At 43.7% G+C, this 14759-nt stretch overlaps 1 long non-coding RNA gene across 4 annotated transcripts; it reads left to right on the top strand.

Annotated features, from left to right (window-relative positions):
* The first annotated feature begins 779 nt into the window (after nucleotides 1-779).
* On the top strand, nucleotides 780-14557 carry LOC138267652 (uncharacterized). Of its 4 annotated transcripts, XR_011199841.1 has the most exons (6): nucleotides 780-823; nucleotides 972-1027; nucleotides 1531-1629; nucleotides 4247-4362; nucleotides 12609-12691; nucleotides 14433-14557. It is a non-coding gene; the product is annotated as an uncharacterized lncRNA (long non-coding RNA). The 4 variants fall into 4 exon arrangements; XR_011199839.1 differs by lacking the exon at nucleotides 1531-1629; XR_011199840.1 differs by lacking the exon at nucleotides 780-823 and having other exon boundaries at nucleotides 847-1027.
* The last annotated feature ends 202 nt before the right edge of the window (nucleotides 14558-14759 follow it).

The raw sequence follows: 14759 nt of genomic DNA on the forward strand, positions 1-14759 counted from the left end.
TGGGAAGAAGGACAACAATAGCAGGAGGGTGGGTGAGAGGTGGAAGACATGGGTGGGAGGGAGGTGATAACGTGATCAACGTAGAGCCTTACAAAAATGAGCAGTAGGACATAAGTAATGCACCATGTCAGGGGATGGACATATACACAAAGTGGAAAGATCTACTAGAAAACAAAAAGCCATTTCCACTTTGATGAAAGAACTGTCCTCCATCCTCTGGTGAGTTATATTTGAAGGAGCGTGTGACAGCAATTGACCCGCCCCAAAATAAACAGGGACAGAACCAATAAAGAACTATGGATTAAGAAATGATTTTCAGGAAAAGGAAATGGCTATGTGAAATTCAATGTGCTAGCTCTCCCTCAGGAGCCCATCAATGAAACCCTCGCATGGCTGCCTCCTATCACCACCTGTCCAATCACAACCCTCGCGCTCACTCAGGAGCCAATCAATGACACCAGATTGTTCACCAGGCTGCACCCTATCACCACCTGTCCAATCACAGCTCTCTCTCTCTCTCTCTCTCTCTCAGGAGCCAATCAATCACAATCTCACCTGGATGCCGCTTATCACCATCTGACCAATCACAGCTCTTCACTCTCACTCAGGAGCCAATCAATGACACCCTCACCTGGCTGTCTCCTATCCAGTTCCCACCTGCTTTCTTCTTGCCACAAGCACTGACACATGACCTGAATAGGCGTGGCTTGTAATTATGGGAGAGTCTCTGATTGGTCCAGAGGTGGCCACGTGACCGGATGACTCCCAGACTGTGGATTTAAAAAGGGTAAGCGGTGGACTGACATCGTTTATTCTTCTTCAGGTTAGTTGGTTGTGTGTCTGTTTAGTAAGGAGGTTGTTCTTGTGGTTTTCTCCTGTAAATTTTCACCTGTCTGTGTAGTTAAGTTATTAACACCAGTAATTGGTTTTATCTCTTACCAAATGCTTTCTGTGATTTCCTTGTTTTCTAGTTTCTGATTTTGAGGGCCACTTTCCCTCGGAGCTCGGATGAAGGTTTAAGATGGAGGTGGGTGGACGAATGTCGGTGGGATCGTTATTTTATGTTCTTAGTTAACCTTCCCTTCAGATTTTATCTCCTTGGAAGATGTTTCGTCACAAGGTGATTCCTTCCAGGGGCTCACAAGTCGCTCCGAAATCATTGAGTAGTCCTTGTTTATTTTATTTCTCTTAATTTAATATTTCAAGTAAACGTTAACTTGTCCTGAACAAAACGCTTACACTGGTATTTAGTTTTTAACTTCTTCAGCCTTGGACATTTCCAGGTTTAATGACAAACTTTACATGTTTGTATCGAGGTGTTTACTAAGAAAAGTGTTTTAACTGCTAGCTGCTTCCGCCACTTGACTTGAGGGATTTTCTTTTAGTTCCCACACTGCATTCTGGGAGTTGTAGTTCAGGGTAACTAACTGGGTTAACCCCGGTGAAAGAGTAGCTACCGGCGGAAGTTCCGCCTAGGGGTGTTCGAGTGCTCCAAACTCTATAACGGTTTAGCATTTTACTGATCCACAGCTGTTGTCCTTTCTCGAGGAGTGAGTCCCTGCGATGACCTGCAATGCAGACGATGGGGACTTTGGGTTTTCAGTGCTTGTTACAGCCGGTCTTAAAGGGGTAAGAGGGATAGTTTTTTATAGAATTTGGGCTTTACAATCTGGGTGGGGGCACTTTGTGGGGCTGCTGGACCTTGAAATAGATAATGTATCCAGATTTTGTGCCTTTATGCTGTTCGGTGTCTGTCTCTAGGTGATTCCTTAAGCCCATGTGCACGGGGAGGTGGGTGAACAGGGGGTCGTCCTCCTCCAAGATAATTTGTGTCCGGACTGCAGTAACAGGACGTGGGAGGGGCGCTTCAAGTGTGGGGCCGTTTATGAATTTGGGGAAATGGTGCCTTCAGTTTTCGGCAGCAGCTGAGATTGTCCACAGTGCACTGCGACTCATTAGCTCAGTTTTAAGAATTTAGTAACAACATTTATTGCAGGTTCTGTTCCCGTTTGGACCGTTATAAGGTGCCGCAGTTGGCAGGGTGTTTGTGGAGGTGGGGTACACTTCTATGTATTTGAAAGGTAGTCTTGGTTTTTAGGTTACGTATCTAGTTTACGGATAAGCCTGTATTACAGTATGTAGGTTTGTTTTTCGTGCAGCTGGTTCATCGCTTCCTGTAACTTTTCGGAACTTAAAATGGGTGAGTACGGATTACCTTTTGCAAGTGGGGGGGGGGGGGGGGGTGTCATGCCCAATAACCTGTGTGAACCACTCCAAGGTGGTCTTCAGTGTGGTGGGCGCAGCTGTGGCTTTGACCGCCTGATGTGCAGTTGCATGTTTTCAGACTTAACCAGAAGTGAAATTCCTGTCTTGGTTTGCTTGTGTATTCACCTCCTGGAGTACTTACCTGGTTCTCGAGTGGGTCTCGTCTGTACTCATTATTCCACTAGTGATCTCTCCTCCGCAGCTGGTGATGAATTCGCTAGCTGTTTCGTCTTTGCAAATAGTTTCCGTTGGTGACCCTGTCTTTTGTGGAGTATTCGCAAAATGAGTGCGCTCCTGACTTTCACTAATCCAAATGAAATGGTTCAGTGAAACCTGGCGATTGCCGTAGACAATTTCTCCACTCCTGGGATGTGAATCCTCAGGTCTCTAGTAAGCTTTGTTGAAGTGCTCTACTTGGGGTTGTCCTTGCAGTGCGATTTCAGGAAAGCTGACTGCATTAAAATGTAGTGTAGCCCTGAATCTGCCAAAAATGGTACTGTGGGGTCAAAGCCGACACTCGAGAAGGCTTCTTCTGTTCCAGGCTATAGTCTGACTTTGTAACCACACCGTGAACTCGGAGAACGCATGCAGAAATCATCATAGTACCCTGCACAAAGAGCGACACAATGGGACTTGGAAGGCTTAAATCTGGAAAACAAATCCTAACTACATAAACCGCCTTGTTGTTGGTGCACCTCATCACAGTAGTAGGAGGTAGGGAAAGTAGTAGTTTTCCCCCATACCCCTTTGATGTGACAGTTCATGGTATGGATTCCACCATCTCGGGTCTTGTCAGTAGTTATTGTTCATAAATAAATTCTTTGGCTCTTTCTGCAAACCTTTTATGAGAAATTCGGTTGTTGGTTGACTGTAGTGAGCCCTACCAAGAAGTCACAATCACTTGCAGGGTTGTGTCACTAATTTAACCCGTGCTTAACCCTGAGTAGTTTGGTACAAAGCAGTCACGCAACTTAAAGGCAATGTGTAAAGTATTTATGTCAAAGAAGTGGGGTCTCACAACAGGAGACCAGCTAAATTAGCTCTTGGAGTCACTTTTGAAATCCTGGGTGCAGTTGGTGATGCCGGGCCTTTATTCTTTGCGGCACCCCACATTTCTCAATTCTGGTGGTTACAACTTCCAACTTGCATGAGTGTTGTTGAGGGCCCTGAAGGTTGTGCAGTTCAGTTAACTTGTTAATTTCTTCTGCCTTACCCTACATACAGGCTCTGAACTTCACCAGCTGAAGCGGACCTCCTAACCAGTGGAAAGATACAAACTGTATACTAGAAAGGACACTTCTTTGTGGTTTTTCCAGAATGTGCAGGTCTCCAGAAATGACTGTTCTGTATTTGACTTCCAAGGTTCAATTAGTAATGCAGGTTGATACCAAAAGCAAGCCTGTTCATGTCCAATGAGGGCAGAATGTTGGATACCCATGTGCCTTAAGTTGGAAGATGTTTTGATGAATGGTCAATTTAGTAGGTGTTTGTGTGACGGGTTGCAAGACACTAGCCTCCTGCCATCCCATGCTCTTGTAGATCGACTAGTAACTGTTCCTCTCGACTCATGTCTTTATCTCCACTTTCTCTACTTATCTATTAAAAAAATGTCTTATGTTCTGACTAAATTAAAGCAAAAGGTTTTTATTTAAGCCTGAGCACTCCAGTTTTTGGATGTCCACTGGCTGAACATGCTGCAGTGCTGCCATCAACTGAGGGGGGAGATTGGCTCTGAACGGTCACCTTTCTCAAGAGCCTGAATTCTGGCACCCAAGGCACGCTCAGAACACATCTATTCAGGCATCTCACAGTGAAATATCAGGTTTCTAGATGAGAAACCCTCATGGCAGAGGAAGAGCTGCTAGCTTTGACACTGGAAGGGTTTATTGTTGCTATTGTATGCATATACCTGCTACTTTTTCACCTGAAGATATTGATATCTCCACTTGAGCTTTGTACAAATCTCCTTGCTATATTACAGATACCCACAGCTTAAGAAGAGCCTTTGGTGTCTCCGTGCTGCACCAGTTCCGAAAGCACATAGTGGTAAAGTTGCCTGCATATCTGCTTGGAACCTATCAAACTGCACTTATAAGGGTGAGTCATGGATTTATACAGTGTATGGCTGATAGACAGTTTCCATCACATGTTGGATGAAAACCTCTTTGGTGCTGAGTGCTTTTAACATCCACTGAACTATTTAAGCTGTGTAATTTGTTTACATATTAGCCAACACGCCTTTGTCCTGCCTTTTACTTGTCTTATTTATGTCTCCTTTTATTAGATTCCGCTTTAATTTATTAAAATACAAATGACAAAATGAAACCTATTAGCCTAACCGGCACTACAGCAGGGGCTGACTATTTTGCCACATGGCTCCCTGTTCCCCCTTACAATGTCCATAGGGGTGCCCTAGCTGTAGGTAATTGTCAAGTGACTGCTCCAAACTCTCGAGTTAAGGCATCCAAGAGAACCCCCTGAGAGCCTTTCTCGCTAATGCACAATACAATTTACTCCGTGTAAGCAGAAGACACCCTTGCAGTGGGGCAAAAGCTGGAGCCTTCAAGACTGACGTCTTGATCTTTATGTTGGCATACTAATTTGACCAGTTGACCTGGTGTTGCTCAGTTATCCCCTCGGCTCGGTGAAGCCTGCTTCTCCATATGGCATTGCCTGCACTATGAAAGGTACTTTGTGGGTTCATAAAGTGTATAGTAGTTTATATCGGTGAATATTTTGAGGTGGTGGCGGAATGGCACTAGTAAGACTAGATTGCTGTTAGGACTGGGTATGAAGGACTTCTGAGACTAGAAAGTGTTTCAAGAGCTCTTTTTCTGATATGAGAACATCCAAGAACTAACGGATGTGCTGCACCAGGTGTCTGACAGAGGATCTATGTATACATGTGTACTTGGTACATAACTAAACTGCTCACAAGGCAGTGACCTGTGCATACTTAATTTTCTAATTAGCTTTAATATACTTGCATGCTTGGGAGGGCCTTCTCTCCACCGTAGGTTGAAGGGGAATTGTATTTTAGTTTAGATCAGAGTGGAGGAAACTCGTAAAGAAACGTAGTCTTGTAAATTTAGGAGTCTTAACCCTCTCAGGTGGCTGTAGCTGGCCTCACTCACATTAATGTTTTCTTGTAGGTGACTTTCCTTCCACTGGAAATATTTGGTGGCCAAACCTCGTCTCGTTTCATAGCTTCACCTTATTGTAAGGTCAAAGGTGAAACAAAGGTCTATTTTTGTCAAAAGTACCAACCAGCACCCCTATCACCCCCCCCCGCCCCCTATTGTACTTGGTCCTCATATCAATTGTGGTTCTGCTTAGTGCACTTACCTTTCCACTATGACCCAGGCAATAGACAATATTGAAGGGCTGGGAGACCACATATATTAAAAGTGGAACGCAGAAGTCTCATTCCCACCCAAGGAAGTGGATTTGATAGAGGAGTTGGAGGAACTAAATCCCACAAGGTAAGTACAAGAGTGCCCTCTCAGTGACCAGGAGAGAAGAGGTAAGTAACTGTTTTTCCCACAACCTGGCAAAATGACTTCAGGGGAATATAGCAAGACAGCAAGAAACCAAAGGCAGATCCTGGAGAAGTAGGGGACTAAGCTGAGTGGCAGGACACACCTCTTAACTGCCTGGATGCAGGATTTGTTCAGTGAGACAAAGCTCAGCAATGCATCACTGGAGCAGCTGAAGAGATCTTGAGTGCATTCACCATCCCTCCTAGATGAAGAATTGCAGTGGGTCTTGTGTGGAAAAACCACCAACAAGTTTTGGCAAAGGCAAATACTGCAAACAAAGGGAAGTGGAGGGACCAGCAAGGTCCATGGAAACTCCACTCATAGAATGAAGTTCCAGGTGACCCTTGGTGATCAGAAGCAGCCCCCACAGATTTTCGACAGGCAGCAAGCACAGGAGTTGTGGGGAGGCCTTTGTACCACACCTAGAAAGCATCACTATGTTGCAGGAGAAGCACACCAAGGGATGTGCATTGTAGGTTAGAGTGCTGCAGCTACACACAGGTGAAGTCTTTGCCCCTCCACTTAATCTGCTGCCAGTGAGGATGATCTTTGTAGGTGCAACACTGCATTGGTGTTTGGCAGTTGAAGCCTCACTCCCTGGGCCTACACCATTGGCAGGAGAAAAGGGTGCTACATCGTGGTGTGATGCCAAACTCTCCAATCATGGTCATGTCAGACTTGCACACGGCCTGCATTCTCTGCTGTAGGTGGGCTGCAGCACAATGTAGATTGGCCTGTTTCAGTGGCCCAGGGGAGAGTATGTGGTTTACATTCCAAGTTCACTTGCACCTGATCCCAGAAAGGGAGAGGTGTTCTGGTAGTGGAAGGTGTATAGAGCCAGATGAATGAGCAGGGGAGGTCTTTGTTGTCCTGGCGACCCTGCACTAGAACTGGGGATAGGGACGGAAAGAAGGCAGCAGGCTAACAGGGCAACAGTAAGGCAGCAGTCCTCCCTACTGTTCCCTACACAGGCAAAGTAGGGCAGTACTGCAACGTGGTGCAGAGTAGTAGTTCCTTCTGGCAACACAGCAATCCTTCCTGACAAAGTACTTTTCCCAGTAGAGTTGTGATTTACAGGGGTTTGGGGTCTGATATGGGGGTAGACTTCCAAGGAGTTCTCTGAAGTGCACAAGGATCCTTTTCATCCCAGCCTTTTTGTACAATTACAAGCTTAACTTCTAAATGAGAATACTACCTTGAGTCCACTCTGCTGGAGTGGGTACATACTTGTATAAGGAGGAAAAGAATAACGCATGGCACTCTTGAACATAAATGTCAAATGGCAGCTGCTCCCACGGTGAAGCCTTTTTAACTTCAAGGCTTCCCTGGGCACCAGAAGCCTATGTGTTGTATTTTTACAATATTTGAACCAGAAGTTATGCTTAATACACCATAACTAGAGATTGACAGACAACAGGTACAAGAGGAAAGGATTGCTTTCCTTCAAAGTGGCCACAGATATATTTTTCTGAAATCATGTACAATTAAGGGCTGTTCTATCAGGTCACTTTGAGCATAGCAAGGACAGGGCAGAGTATCTGCAGTTCTGAAAGTTCTGGGACCAGGTTATCCTATCAATGGATAATCAAAGTGCACACATTAGCCAGGCTTTTATCAAATACACAGGCTTTGTTAAACCATGCATTCTCATTTTAAGTTGCTATATGGGAGTTTGAAAGGCAACTTATCACCCACTTCTGTTTCAGGCCAGGGCCTAAAAAGGTTGAGGGTTGGGAGCAGAGTGCTTTGCAAAGCAATCTGCAGCTGTCAGAATGCACATGAAGAGCTTGCAGCATTTCACAATGTCAGATGGCTCATCTGTTCTGTTGATGATCACACTGCAGATCCAGTGACCTCCTGGTCACGTCTATATCCACAACCTCCATGTTGACTGTTAAAGCCTCCATAGTCCCTTCCCAGGTAGTGGCTGCAGGGGTGTGGAATTTATTAAAATATCTTCTTGTCCAGGGGACAGGTTGCTTCTCAAATCTACTTGTCCTGTAAAAAGATCTACTTGTCCCTTTGGTGCCATGTAGTGTGGTGACAAATTATGGCAGCAATTAATAGCCTCTCTGATTATCCCAGGGCTGCTACCATAGTAGGGCTTGAATACTTGGAGTTTCAATCCCTACTGTAGCAATTTCCTTATTTTGCCACATTTCTGCAGATCTACATACTGGGGCTGTAGGAAGCAGTAAGCAATAGTTCCAGGGCTGGAATGCCTTTGAGTCTGCAAACCTACTAACCTGCATGTTTTAAAGATTTTTACCAGCTTCTCTCTAATATTTTCCCATAATAAGCAAGGTTGGACATTTACTCCTGACAATGGCAGAATTAGAACTTCTTCCAGGGTTGGGAAGAAAGTGGCTGGAGGGAAAATGAACTTGCAAATGCTCAATAGATTTTCACATGAGCAAATCTACACATCGTATTTACCCATGCTAAAATACAGTTCACAAATATTTTATAGGGGTACGACATATACCATGGGTGCACTTTTGTGACTTTCTTTAAGAATTTGGGGCCACAAGTAGGTAGGTTCAGATTTGTGACCTGCAAATTGCGAGTCGCAAATCCGAATGTAGGATGGTGTCCTTGACACCATCTGTGATTCGCAAGGGCTTCGCAAATGCCCACATCATGAATAATCATGAGGTGGGTCGCAATTTGCGACCCCCTCGCGAATGGTGGCCTGCTAGAGACAGCAGACCACCATGTCTGTGACTGCTTTTCAATAAAGCAGGTTTTTTGGTTTTTTTTTTTGTAATGCAGCCCGTTTTCCTTAAAAGGAAAACGAGATGCATAACAAAAATGAAACGTTTTCGTTTCATTTTTTCAGAGCAGGCAGTGGTCCTGTGGACCACTGCCTGCTCTGAAAATATGTTTACAGTGACATTCACAATGGGGGAAGGGGTCCCATGGGGATCCCTTCCCTTTTGCAAAAGTGTTAGCACCCATTTGAAATGGGTGCAAACTGCGATTGGTTTGCGCCCGCGGTCACAAAACAATCCTACATTGCACTGCGAGTCGCAATTAGGAATGGAACACCCCTTACTAATTGCGAGTCGAAACCAGTTTTGTGATTCGGTAACCAGGTTACTGAATCGCAAAACTGGGTTTGTGCATCGCAATGTGCTTTTTGCACGTCGCAAACAGCGAAAGTTGCTGTTTGCGACATGCAAAAAGCTACCTACATGTGGGTCTTTGTCCCTAATTAGGTCTGGTGTTAACAAAGACATTTTGTTTTATTAAACTTCTATTTCTCTCTCTTTCGGCTGGCTTTACTGTGAGTGATCGCATTCTGCTCTTCCACAAGGAGCATATTGGCACACAAAGTAGTTTTGTTCAGTGTCAGGAACTACAGTGGCAATCAGTGACGTAATGAAACTGGAGGGTGCCCCTTTGCAAAGAACATCGAGGAGCCCCCTCTCCAGACTCACTCAGGGCAGGTGCTGTGCTGAAGGGGCCCCCTGGAGGGCGGCTGCGGGCCTTTGTTATGCCGCTGGTGGCAACGTGTGCTTTAAGAGTTCAAAAACTTTTTGGGGGGGTTTTGCCAATGTTTGTTACAATGTTGAGGGCCTGGTAGCTCCCACAACAATAAAGTGTTACAAAAGCCATGTCAAAACAAGACACGCATTGATGAAACTAAAAGACTTATACAAATATGTCAGATCAGTTGGCTTTGTCAGTGTTTGTTTATTTTCATGCTTCCCATAATCTTGTTGAAAATGGTTACACTGATTTTCCATTAGAAATATTTTTGGGAAATACTAGCATGCATCAACACATTTTACTAAATGACACTTCATTTGCATATAATCAGAGAGCATTCTGGGAGCATTATACTTAGCCTCTTAGCCTAAACTTTTCAAACATGTGTGTACACGTTTTTTTTTTTTTTTTTTGTACTGGAACCGTCAGTAGTGAAGTGTGACCTTAAAACATTTATTTACAGCACGCACCCTAATAATGAAGGCTTTCAAATAATGAACCATAAATACAAGTTCGAACAGCATTATCTTTTGGAAACACATTACCTCAACTGCAGAGAGTTCCACTCTCTGTAAACAGGCAGCCAAAGGGTTTGTGCTGCAGGGGGTTGGGCCTACTTGTCCCAAGGACAAAGTAAACATAAAAACTTGTTGCCCTTGACCCCAAACAAGATGTCCCGGAACCGGAGAAGGATCTGATTTGTCAAGGTTGGTTGTAAAAAGCTGGCTCTGTTGATACTATATCAAAATGAGATGATGTGCAGTGTTCAGGGGTTCTTAAGAGGCTTGAAGGAAGCAATAATAGATAATACTACTGCTTTTGTGGTAGTGTTAAGCAGTTAGGCTTATCAGAGGGTAGTGCAAAGCATTTGTTGTACACACTCAATGACTTAACTCTGGGCCAATAGGTTTTTATATAGAAAAATATCTTTATTTATAGAACCGCACGATTCAATTAGCAGATAAGTACATTAAATGAAAGGTTCTTTGCATAAGTTCAACACTTTGAATTCAATTGACAGTACATACCATTTTATTTAAAATGTCAAAGCTATTTTAAAAGTGGACACTGCAATTTTGCAGTACCTGGGAGAGGAAAATATAGTAAAGTATTGGCAGTAACTAATTGACTTAGACTTAGTCTCTGGGGCATAGGTCCCCCATTCTTTGGGTTCAAGCTAACCCCGAACACCAGCAACATAGGGCTGGTCAGGTGCAGAGGTCAAATGGGAGTCCATAACAAGGGCACCTATGGAGACTGGGGGTACTCTGGGTCGGGTCTACTTGCCGGTAAGTGCTCATGGTGTCAGGGTAGATTTTTTTTTTTGGGGGGGGGGGGGGGGGGGGTACAGTACTGGGGAGCCCCATGTAGGCACAAACTACTCGGGAGTGGTCAGGTGCAGTGTGTAAACAAGGTGTCAGGTTCTCAATAGAACTATGGAGGGGCCCCTGGGGTCAATTAGGTGCTGCAGGCAGGGCACAGGGGTTGTTTTTTGCCATGCCACTGACTGGGCAAGGGTGAGGGCCACCTACTGGTTGTTGGTGCACCAGTGGTCAGTTTCTCATGGTACAGGGGGGCTGCTTGTTAGTCATTGTCAGGGGGGCCCTTAGGATTCCCTCCGTAGGTGTTGTTGGGGGTTGAGAGTTCAGTCCAGGTCTGACATGTGGTCTGAATCACCTCGGAGTCCTTTCTGAGTTATTGATTCATGTGGACTCGGGCCAAGGGCATTGGGTGAAGAGTAGTTTGGACTCACGCTTCTGGAGTGAAGTGAGTCCCTGTAAAGATTTATTTTCTTGTTGGACACATCTGCTGTCCACAGGAGTTTGTCCTCAGTGATGCAGGCAGTCCTCTGTATGCTTTTTGGGGGTTGTTGGTCCTGCTAGAACGCCTTGCTTTGTCTTTGCAGCTTTTTGAAGCAGGAGAGGGGTTAGCAGTGCTTGGGACAAGTCAGTTGTGGGGCACTATAAATAGAGGTTTGATTCTTTGAGGCTTACTGGTAGGTGTTACAGTTCCTGCAGGGAGAAGTGTGTAGCACCTCACCCAGGACGGGCTTTGTGTCTGACCAGAGTGCACAAAGGCACTCACCCCATGTGGCCAGGAACCTGTGGGTATGGCAGGCTGGCCGAGACCAGTCAGCCTAGCAGTAGGGCTAGCATACAGATGTATTTTTCCATAAATCCCACACTGGTATCAGTGTGGGTTTGTTGTGCTTAAGTTTAATACCAAACTTCCCAGTATTCAGTGTAGCCATTATGGAACTGTGGAGTTGTTGTTTGACAAACTACTAGACCTTCTCTAAGGTTTTGCTTAGACACTGTATGGGCATAGTGCTCATGCAGCTATGCCCTCACCTGTGGAATAGAGCACCCTGCCTTAGGGCTGTAAGGTCTGCTAGAGGGGTGTCTTAACTATGCCAAAGGTAGTAGTTTTTGGGCATGGCACGGATTGTGGAGTGCCACGTTGAGTTAATTTTAAGATGTGTAAAAGGGGGCTGTTGCAATGACTTCCTTCAATTACATCATCTTTGAAAAAACAAATAACTTTCAGCAATTCCAGTTCAACTTCTTGTGATTTTGTATTGTGGTACTATGGGTCAACTGTCCTATCTTTTTTAATACCTTTTGAGTTGTGGGTATACCATTCATCTGCATTTCCCTTAATGTTTGGGTTGTTTTTAGTGAAAGCTTAGTCTGCGGTGCATGCACATAAAACACAGGCTGTAGTTGAGTACAGGAACTTTTTTGCATTGGAAACTAGACATAAATTTGTTCAATTGTGAAATCTAAATGAATCAATAGACATAGGCCCTCATTACAACCTTGATCAACAGCAATAAATGAAACTTAACTGGCACAGTTAATTCAAACTGTATGAAATATATAAATAGTACTTTATAAGTACTTGTTGAGCCCTGGGCATGGGTGACATTGGGCTGTAGGTTAGTCCTGGAGTTAGTTACTTTTGGTCTGAAGCTGATGTTTAGTATTCAGGTTACAAACCCCCAGAGATGGTGCCTAAGGCAGATGCTCATTTATTGAATTTCTCCAGGCAGATCTGCAATAACTTTCTAGTTAAGGATGGTGAAATTGGTGCAGTAGAAATATACAAAAACACAGGCTGGCCAAGCTGAGATCCTTTACTGTATTAATGAGCCCCACAGACTACTTTGTGATCGTTGCATATCATTAACTTTTTAAGGGTATTTAGAGCATTTAATGTTAAAACTCCTGATTTGTATATTGGTAAATAGAACTTTGTTGATGCCTAGGATCAGCTCACAGTAGTTCACCCAATCTTCATGTTTTTGTTTAGGCATGAAAGCACAGTGGCGTCCAGACTTGCAAATACTAGAGTGCTTAAGTGTCTGGTGACCTAATTTGAAATGTCTGCTCCAGGTAAGCACATAAGCCTATTGCCCCTTTTTGTCTCTGCTCTTAGGATTTAAAAATGTCTGCTTTTGGGAATGCCAAAAGTATTTTAAGTATTGCTGTCAGACACATTTAGCTATTTGATAAGAGACCATGTCTTCTCACACTCAAACCCAGATAAATACTTAAACACATACACAGCAACTTTTGGCCAGTTCCATTCAGCCATTAGGTAGCAGCTGCTCAGGGTCCTCATTGGTAGGCTGGGCCTGCCCATACTCTGGCAGGTGTGTTCTAGTGATACAGCTTGAGCCAGTTGATTTAGTACCTTTTGCAGGGGGTCTTTAACTGCTTGAGAAAGCTGGAGGTAAGGTTGAGCTTATTAGCTACACCTGCAGAGCTACTTGTGTTATAAAAAATATCATAACATTTTATTGTTCTAAAGTCTTTTATTTTAAATAATGAAACTATTAAACTACAGAAATGTAACTAGTTTTTTTAATTAGGGCAGTTACATTTATTAATGTAGCCACCTATATTGACCAAGTCGTATCAGCAAATGTCAAGTGTCAGACCCCACTGCTCTACCATCACTGTAGGAAACAGGCTTTCTATACAGTGCAAAGTGTAGTGGGTTACCCAGTTGGTTTTGCAGAGGCCAATAGGTGTTTGACACCAAAAATCTTCAGTGAAGCTATCAATTAGCTGGGGAACTTGTACTAAGCATCACATGTAATTAAAATTGCTTCTGTGCTCACTTGCTATGTGTGAGAATCATAAAAAATACAGCAGGGGTATATCAAGTAATATAATGCATCCTTCTGTAGGAGTGTGAGGTATTGGGAATCTTTAGTGACCTGGGGTTACCAGTATTAGGTATTTTAAGATGGTTCTAAAGCCAATTAAGGAGCAAGTGCAGATAAGTGGAAGAAGCGCATACCTTTGAGGCCAGTTAGCTAGTATTTTGTTACAGATCCAATGAAGATGAAATGTAGTGATGTACTTGTTTTCAGGGTGTAGTGGACAAGGTAAGAAAGGGCCATGATAGCCAGTGTACTGGTTAGTTTAAAGCTAGGTAATCATGCTACTTTATCATTTGCCAAGATGCAGTGCAATTAGTTTAGAATGACATTTGGCCTCTAAATGTTGGCGTCAATATTGGAATGTGGCTTATTAAATCTTGTTGAGCAACCTGTAGTTTGAAGCATCTATTTGTTGCAGGTTGTGTCCCAGCAATGTCACTCAAATATTGCTTACATACAAGGTGGCAGTTGATCTTAAGGGAGACTGTGAATTTTTGGGGACTCCTCCCTCACCGTGCCTGAATCTGAAGAGGATAAAATGAATAGTGACATTCTTTGAGGAATTTAGGAAATGCTGGTGTGAACTCAGATCAGACAAGAGAAGTTTGTAAATGGGTTCAGTGCGGCCAGAGCTGCTGGAGGACCAAGAACTAGTAAAAACTAGGCTAGAGCCAGCATCTGTCATGGGATTCATTACAGCTGATACATCTGATGTTCCAGGTACCCCAAGATAAGTGTAATATAGCATTGTTACAAAATGTGGTTTGGCTTGGTTATAACAGTCACAGTAGACAAACTTGATATGTCGTGTGTGTGTGTATATAAATAGGGAAGGAAATCAGTTTAATAGTGTTACATAATGCAGTTCATCTCAGTAGATATAGTAAACTCTAGTGAGTACAATAAATTTATTAGTAGCCTGCTTCATTATAGGTCAGATAATCATAATGAATCATTTTTCTCAGATATCCAGGCTGATGGACGTGAGGAATCCCATATGCACTTTGACCCAATTGATCTTGACAACCAGATGCTGAATCAGAGTTCCAGGACCATAGAACATATGCAGTCAGAACTACAAGATTTGGGAGGAGGTACAGAGGCCAAGATAACTGCACAGATGATGTGTAACAATGACTTGCTGCGTTTCAAACGCACACCCAACCAAATTGGGGAACTGGTATTTTTGCAGGTTTGGAGCCATCAATGTATACAGTTCATCACCTTCAACAAAATAAAAGGTTGTCAAGTTACAGCATTTAAAAAATTTTGTTTGTACTTAAACTTGTTTG

This window comes from Pleurodeles waltl, chromosome 12, assembly GCF_031143425.1.
Source record: "Pleurodeles waltl isolate 20211129_DDA chromosome 12, aPleWal1.hap1.20221129, whole genome shotgun sequence".
NCBI lineage: Eukaryota > Metazoa > Chordata > Amphibia > Caudata > Salamandridae > Pleurodeles > Pleurodeles waltl.